The sequence below is a fragment of the Macaca fascicularis genome, chromosome 1, assembly GCF_037993035.2.
Source record: "Macaca fascicularis isolate 582-1 chromosome 1, T2T-MFA8v1.1".
NCBI lineage: Eukaryota > Metazoa > Chordata > Mammalia > Primates > Cercopithecidae > Macaca > Macaca fascicularis.
In genome coordinates, this window is record NC_088375.1 from 138,229,307 (window position 1) to 138,236,645 (window position 7,339).

The following is a 7,339-nucleotide window of genomic DNA, read 5'->3' on the forward strand; positions in this document are numbered from 1 at the left end:
ATTTCTTACTTTTATTATTAGAAAAAAGCTTGTTTAAAACTGTTAATTGTTGTTGCAGTAGAGAGCCTCTAAGGTGGCATCCAGTGAATCCTCACCTTTTGATACACACGCCCTTGTGTAATCACTCCATGAGCGTGGGCTGGACCTGGTGACCTGCACATAATAAATAGAATATGGAAAAAATGGTGGAATGTTATCCTGTGATTAGATTACAAAAAAACAGTGTCCTCCATCTAGGATGCCCTATTTCTGCCTTCTTGTGCACTTACTCTGAAGGAAGTCAGCTGCCATGTTGAAAGCTTCCTTATGAAGTGGTCCACATGGCAAGAAGTTGATGTCCTCCACAAAAATGTACTTGGTTTTCATTCAAAAATATGCCTGGTAATCTAAAAGTATTAGAAGTAAAATAAATTATTGTTATTAATATATTTAATCATCATGTAAATATTTTTTTCAGCTTTTTACTATGTCATAGCTATGTGCTTATGAACTTAAGAACCAAAGGTGAAAAAGACAAGTTAATGATATCAAGGATCTTGTAGTCTGGTCTGGTCAGGGGAGAAACGGGTTGGGAAGGATAGAGATACATAAGTAGATAATAATTTCAATAAAATTGAAGTATAATAATAGAGAAATAAATATAGTGTCATGGGAGCATAGTAGGAGAGACTATCCTTCTCAAAATAAATTAGAAAAAAATCCACAAAGGATGATACACCTAAGCCAGATTGTACAAGATGATAAGTACATGCAGGGTAGGGGATAGGTTGTGGAGAAATGCTAGACTCAGGTAATAGCATGTACAAATGTGGAATTGTTACTGTAATAGCCATGATGGGAAAGAGCAGGTGATGAGACATGTGAGTGTGTAGAGTCCATAGAAATAGCGAGAGATGGATCTGGTAAAACAGTGGAGCTAAATAATGAAAAGTATTAGAAGTCAAATAAAGAAATAAAGATAGAAGGCTAAGACAGGAGATTTCTTGAATCTGGGAGGCAGAGGTTGCAGTGAGCCAAGATCATTGCACTCTAGCCTGAGTGTCAGAGTGAGACTTCATCAAAAAAAGAAAGAAAGAGAGAGAGAGAGAGAGAGAGAGAGAGAGAGAGAGAGAGAAAGAAAGAAAGAAAGAAAGAAAGAAAGAAAGAAAGAAAGAAAGAGAAAGAGAAAGAAATAAAAGAAATAGAGATGCTATACTGTAGGTATTAAACCATCATTAAATCCTTTAATGATGGGAGTCAACTAATTTATGCTATGTAAGGATGATTCTAACATAACATGAAAGTGGAGAATGGTTAAATGGGAGTGGCAGTCAAGGCAATGAAAATAGGAGGCAATTAAAATAATACACCATGGAAGATCATCACCTGAGTCTGAGAGGGTATGTTATGTAAGGATGATTCTAACATAATATGAAAGTGGAGAATGGTTAAAGTGGGAGTGGCAGTCAAGACAAAACAGGAGGCAATTAAAATAATACACCATGGAAGATCATCACCTGAGTCTGGGATGTCGAGACTGCAGTGAAATCATGCCACTGCACTCCAGCCTTGGTAACAGAGCAAGATCTTGTCTCTAAAAAGCAACAAAACAAAACAAAACAGAAAATAATAATCCACCATAATAATAACTACTATTGTTTTAAAACATTGTAGTAAATATTACATGCATTTGGTCTTAACAATTAGCTTGCCTAATAGCAATAATTGTTTTTCACTTATGAGGAAAGGGAGGCCCAGAAAAGTTAAACAACTTGCCTATATCTCGCAGCAACTAAGTAGCACTGCTGGCTCAGAGAAAAATAAACTATAAAAAATGAATCAAATGTGAACTCTAGAACTGAAAAGTATAGCATCTAAAATAACAAATTTGCTGAATTGAACAAATAGAAGAATGAAGATAACCAAGGAAACACAGTCAGTGAACTTAAAGATAAATCAATAGAAATTATCCAGTCTGAAGAACAAAGAAAAGATTGAAAAATATTAAAATATCCTCAGAGAGCTGTGGGAAATATTTAAAGATTTAACATACATATAATTGGAGTCTCAAAGGGAGAGCAGAAAGAACACGAGTTATACAAACATTTTTTAATGATGGCTTAAATTTTTTCCAAATTCAGTGAGTGACATAAATTTACAGATTCAAGAAACTCAATGGACATCAAGTAGAATAAATACAAAGAAAATCTCATATAGGCCCATAATAGTCAAACTGCTGAATTTTTTTTTAGTTGAAGACAGAAAAAAATAACATGCATATAAAAGGAAATGATACAAATGAATCATCAGAAACAATGGAGGCCAGCAGATAGTGGAAGAACATTTGCAAAAGTTGTTGAAACCATCGGGAACGAAGCCCTCTATTCTTTTTCCTGAGGATGGTAAGATGGTAGGATAAAGCCTGAATATGGCAGTGCCATCTTACTTTCAGACATGAGAATGGAAACCAGATTCTGGATGGCATTGCTTGAGTAATTAGATCAAATGTGACTCTCATGTATTGAGACTATGAACTTTTTTTTTTTCTTTTAGTGTAAAGCATTTTTAGGAAGGTTTCTGTCATTTACAGGCAAATGAGAGTCTATTAAAACAATCGTCCTTTCAAATGTAGTCCAAACATTCTCTCCTTTTAAAAGTCTTTCCTGTGCTAGGGCAGTGGCTCACACCTGTCATCCTAGCACTTTGGGAGGCCAAGGTGGGTGGATCACCTGAGGTCAGGACTTCAGGACCAGCCTGGCCAAAATGGTGAAACCCCATCTCTAATAAAAATACAAACAGTAGCTGGGCATGGTGGCAGGCACCTGTAATCCCAACTATTCAGGAGGCTGAGGCAGGAGAATCACTTGAACACAGGAGGCAGAAGTTGCAGTGAGCTGAGATCACGCCATTGCACTCCAGCCTGGGCGACAAGAGCAAAACTCCATCTCAAAAAAAAAAAAAAAACAAAAAAAAACAACTTTTCAATCCTTCCCATTCTTTAATCTCTCAGAAAGAATTAGGTTCTCCCCATCCTCTGTACTTTATTAGTGTCTCTTCATTGTTGTACTATTTATGTTATATTTTTAAAAATAGACTATGATCCCCTTGAGGGGCGGTATTAACTTAGTTTTCTTTGTATCCAGATAACAGCTGTAGCACATAGTGAACCATAAATATATGTTTTTTCAATTAGACTTTTTCTTAGGGGATGCAATAGTTTTTCTTAATTGATTGGATCAGTTAAAATGCCTCTGGTTAAAAGCAACAGAAATGTCAAATGAAATGGACTTAAATGTTCAAGAGAATTGATTGGGTCATGCCACTGAAAAAAATCCAGAGGGAAAGTATCTTAATCAAGGTCGACTACAGGAGATGAAGAAGGAATCATACTAAGAAAACTATCAGGTACCCTCCTTAGCTAGTGGAGGAATTTTTGTAGAATTAGCATATATGGCCCGTGTCTTGGATGAAAATATGAGGGAAAGAATCCTACACCTCTTTCTTCTTTCCCAGAGTCTAATGCACAGTAGTTGCAAAGTCTTAAATATTATGCATGGAGAAGTATGTGATGATATCTGATAAAAGCATATCACAACTTTTTCCTCTCTTGTGATTCAGATTTTTTTTAGTTACTTAATGTCTTTAATTTTTAAATTTATTTATTTTAAAATTTTTGTAGAGACAAGGTCTTATATGTTGTCCAGGCTTGTCTTGAACTCCTAGCTCAAGCAATCTTGCCACCTCAGCCTTCCAAAGTGTTAGGATTACAGGTGTGAGCCATCATGGCAGGCCAAGAAGTTTTAATGATTATAAAGATCACTCATAGTCTGTTATTTTCAGCAGCAAATTATAAACTACTCAATATTCATTCAAAGTGGTAAACCAACAGATAATTCCTACAGTAGACAGATTACAAATGTCAGCATAGGCATAAATTTAAGTAATATGGAGAGTAAGACTAGACCTAAAGTTGGAGGGTAAAAGAAATTGCTTCTGGAGTATGGGGCTGTGGGCATAGGCTACATAGAATAACAGTTTCTCAAATTAAGTTGTTTTCTACCATTAGATTTTCTAAACATGTTTATGTACTTATTTGATAAACATTCTAAAAATTAAAGAAATTTAAAGTAAGGCAATTCTAGAGATTCAGTAAGGCCTAAATTAGTCTTAAGAAAAACCAAACAAACAATAAGACTTTGGCAAACAGATCTAATCCCAATGCTTATGCTTGTCAAAACAGCTCTCTTTCTGTGCCTAAAAATTATTCAGACACTTCCTATGTTTTTTCCCTCTTGCCTGCCTGGACTTCAAGGATTCTGCTTTTAGTTCAGCATGTGAACCCCAGTCCTTGACTTTGCCCCTCCCTAGACTCAGCTTGGTTTTCCAATGATTCAGTGATCTCCATACTTGTGGCCACCCCTAGTGGGATGAAGCTGCGAGTGTTTATCAGCTGTGCCAATGGCAGGTCTTGGCTTGGCCCATGGCTTTCAAGGATGGGTACAGTGCACATCATCATTACCATCTGAGAATTATGTTTGATTATTTATTAGGTAATATATTTCATTAAAGAACATGGCATCATGAAGAAATCATGTTTTAGAATTTACTGGCCATCTCTAACTTCTCGTGTTAAAATAATTTCTGACATCATTAACAGAGAAGGGAGCCAAATAGGAAGAAGGGCTACTTCAAGATCGCCCCCTCACTGTTCAAACAGAGAAACAATCGTGAGTTGTAATGCCTACAGCTTGCCTCACTCCTCCCATTCCCTGGGAACATCTACTAAATCAACAATGATGCTTTAATTATAATGGAAAGGGTCAGTAACACAATCTTCTTAAATTCTACTCTCAACCTGGCCCAAATAAAGGGCACAAGCCTCTCCCTGATGCCATTTTGATTACACAAATTCAAACATGCCCACTTTTAATAGCTAGCAAGGTAAATTCTCCATGTCCATGAAGATTCAAGATGTCATTACCAAGTTATATTGAAGGGTATGACACAGCACAAATATTTGCAGGAGGCTAAACTATTTGTTACAATACTTATTTCTAAATGAATTACCTTGTGGTTGATAGTAAAGCTGAAAACTAAGAAATAAGGGTCAGATTCCTCCTGTGAGATGTTCCTTGTAAAATTATCCCACATGTAATAATACCACATTATTGACTTAAGCACACTTCCCAGTGACATGCCATAGCTGACCTGTAATTTTTATTCTACACGATGCCAGCCCTAATAAAATGACACTTGTGAATGTAAATTAAGCTCGCAAAGGGGACAGATTGCATGATTCTGGTTTCCCTCAGATGCCTGTAGGCTATCACAGGTTCCATATGTGAAGTAATTATGTTCACTGAAGGAAAGAATAAATGCTGTCAAATTGTGTACTGAGAGAGAAAGCAGCTATTATATTTCAGTAGTCGCTAGAGCATTGCCCCCAGACAGTAGCAAGATGTATAAGAAAATAAAAACGGTGCCAGCCATATATTACACATCTGCCTTTACATTTGTAGCTCCCTTTAAATGTATATTATACAAAGACAATAACTTACCAATGAACGTTTTAGCTGTCTTCTTCGGCATCTTTTCTGTGGAGCCATTTTGAAATATGTGGCATGATAGTTATTGAAAGGATAATGAATACAGATTATCCTGTTGCATAGTTCTGTTCCTCTTGCATTGTGCCGAGAAGCAACAACCCTGTTGGCACTCTGATGTTCGGACTTTGCTTTTTGCTTGAATGATATCTCAGATTCAAGCCCAACCCTACCCACAGCTGTTTTCTTCATAGCTCATGGGAATGGGGGCGAGTTTTTCTCCATTTTAAAACCTCCTTACTTACTGAGGGCATTTTAAAAAATGAATTTGGATAGTTAGAATAATAGTTGGTACTTATCATGCATTGTGTAATTTATTAGTTGAAGTCTCATTCTTTACCTTCTTTAGTAACCTAACTGAAAAAGTGATTGATACAGATCTTTTTCAAAAAGTGTATGGTTTCTAGCATAGAGCTAATGGGACCTATCTACACCTTCTGTCCTTGCCTAGGGGAAATTGTATTGAGACCTGAGAGGTACAGCCAACATGCATTAAGTCTAGATAATCCCTGGAGGAGGAATGTTCTGTATTTATTTTTTTATATTATCCCTACCCTCTAAGAAAGGTAGGCAACTTTTAAGATTGGTTACCATCCCTCTTCTGCAACCCCTCTGAGGACTCTGTTTTTTTTTTTTTTTTTTTTTTTTTGAGACGGAGTCTCGCTGTGTCGCCCAGGCTGGAGTGCAGTGGCCGGATCTCAGCTCACTGCAAGCTCTGCCTCCCGGGTTTTTACGCCATTCTCCTGCCTCAGCCTCCCGAGTAGCCGGGACTACAGGCGCCCGCCACCTCGCCCGGCTAGTTTTTTGTATTTTTTAGTAGAGACGGGGTTTCACCGTGTTAGCCAGGATGGTCTCGAACCCCTGACCTCGTGATCCGCCCGTCTCGGCCTCGCAAAGTGCTGGGATTACAGGCTTGAGCCACCGCGCCTGGCCTAGGACTCTGTTTTACGCTGCTTTTTGATTGACCAGAGTCCCCCAGTCAGGCTTCTAAACTTAATCTAAACTAATTTATGTTTCAGCCTTCTTCTCTATTCTCTGAAAACCACACCAAACCAAACCAAACCAAACAAAACAAAATCTACCCTAACACTTCAGAACAGTTTATTTAAGTTGGGTAATAATAATAATAATAATAATAATAATAAAACTAATGCATACTATGGTGTTAATAAGTGGGAGGTGGTTATAATTATTTGTACTTTACAAAGGAATATTCATTAAACTGAGTGATTCCAGACTGGGTGATAAAATGCATTGGAGAATCTCAGGTGGAATAGATTTTAATGTTCATCTACATAATTTAAGAAACAGAAGTTTATCATTTTCAGTGTGAACAATCCCAGTGCCTGGGAATATGAAACCTCGAGGAGGTTCTATTCCCTTCAGTGTTGACTGCTAAAAGAGTTCTTTATAATGAGGTAAAGTCAAAACTGTCAGTGGAAATATCTATCCTTTGATGCCAGTTTTATCTTTTACAGCTGCAAAGAAAACTCAGCTCCTTCTCCTACAACCTTCCAATGTGTGAAGGTAGTAACCACAAGCTCACTTCCCAAATGAATCTTCAGTACAAAATCTCCCCATTCCTTCAATGCTTCATCTTCTAATATTGCTTATAAGCCTTTCCATGCCTTGAATATATTCAGGAAGTACAAGAGAGAAAACGTTTGGAGAACATTGTCTCTTTTAAATCACACCACTTTAGTGATCCCCTACTATGGTAATACCAGCACTTTATGCTGTAAACTGTCTTGGATGGC

At 37.2% G+C, this 7,339-nt stretch overlaps 1 long non-coding RNA gene across 1 annotated transcript; it reads right to left on the minus strand.

The window, feature by feature from the left end:
• Positions 1-267: 267 nt before the first annotated feature.
• On the minus strand, positions 268-5,700 carry LOC135968698 (uncharacterized). The gene is made up of 3 exons (XR_010583638.1): positions 5,538-5,700; positions 1,497-1,573; positions 268-386 (listed from the first exon to the last, which is right to left on the minus strand). It is a non-coding gene; the product is annotated as an uncharacterized lncRNA (long non-coding RNA).
• Between the last annotated feature and the right edge of the window lie 1,639 nt (positions 5,701-7,339).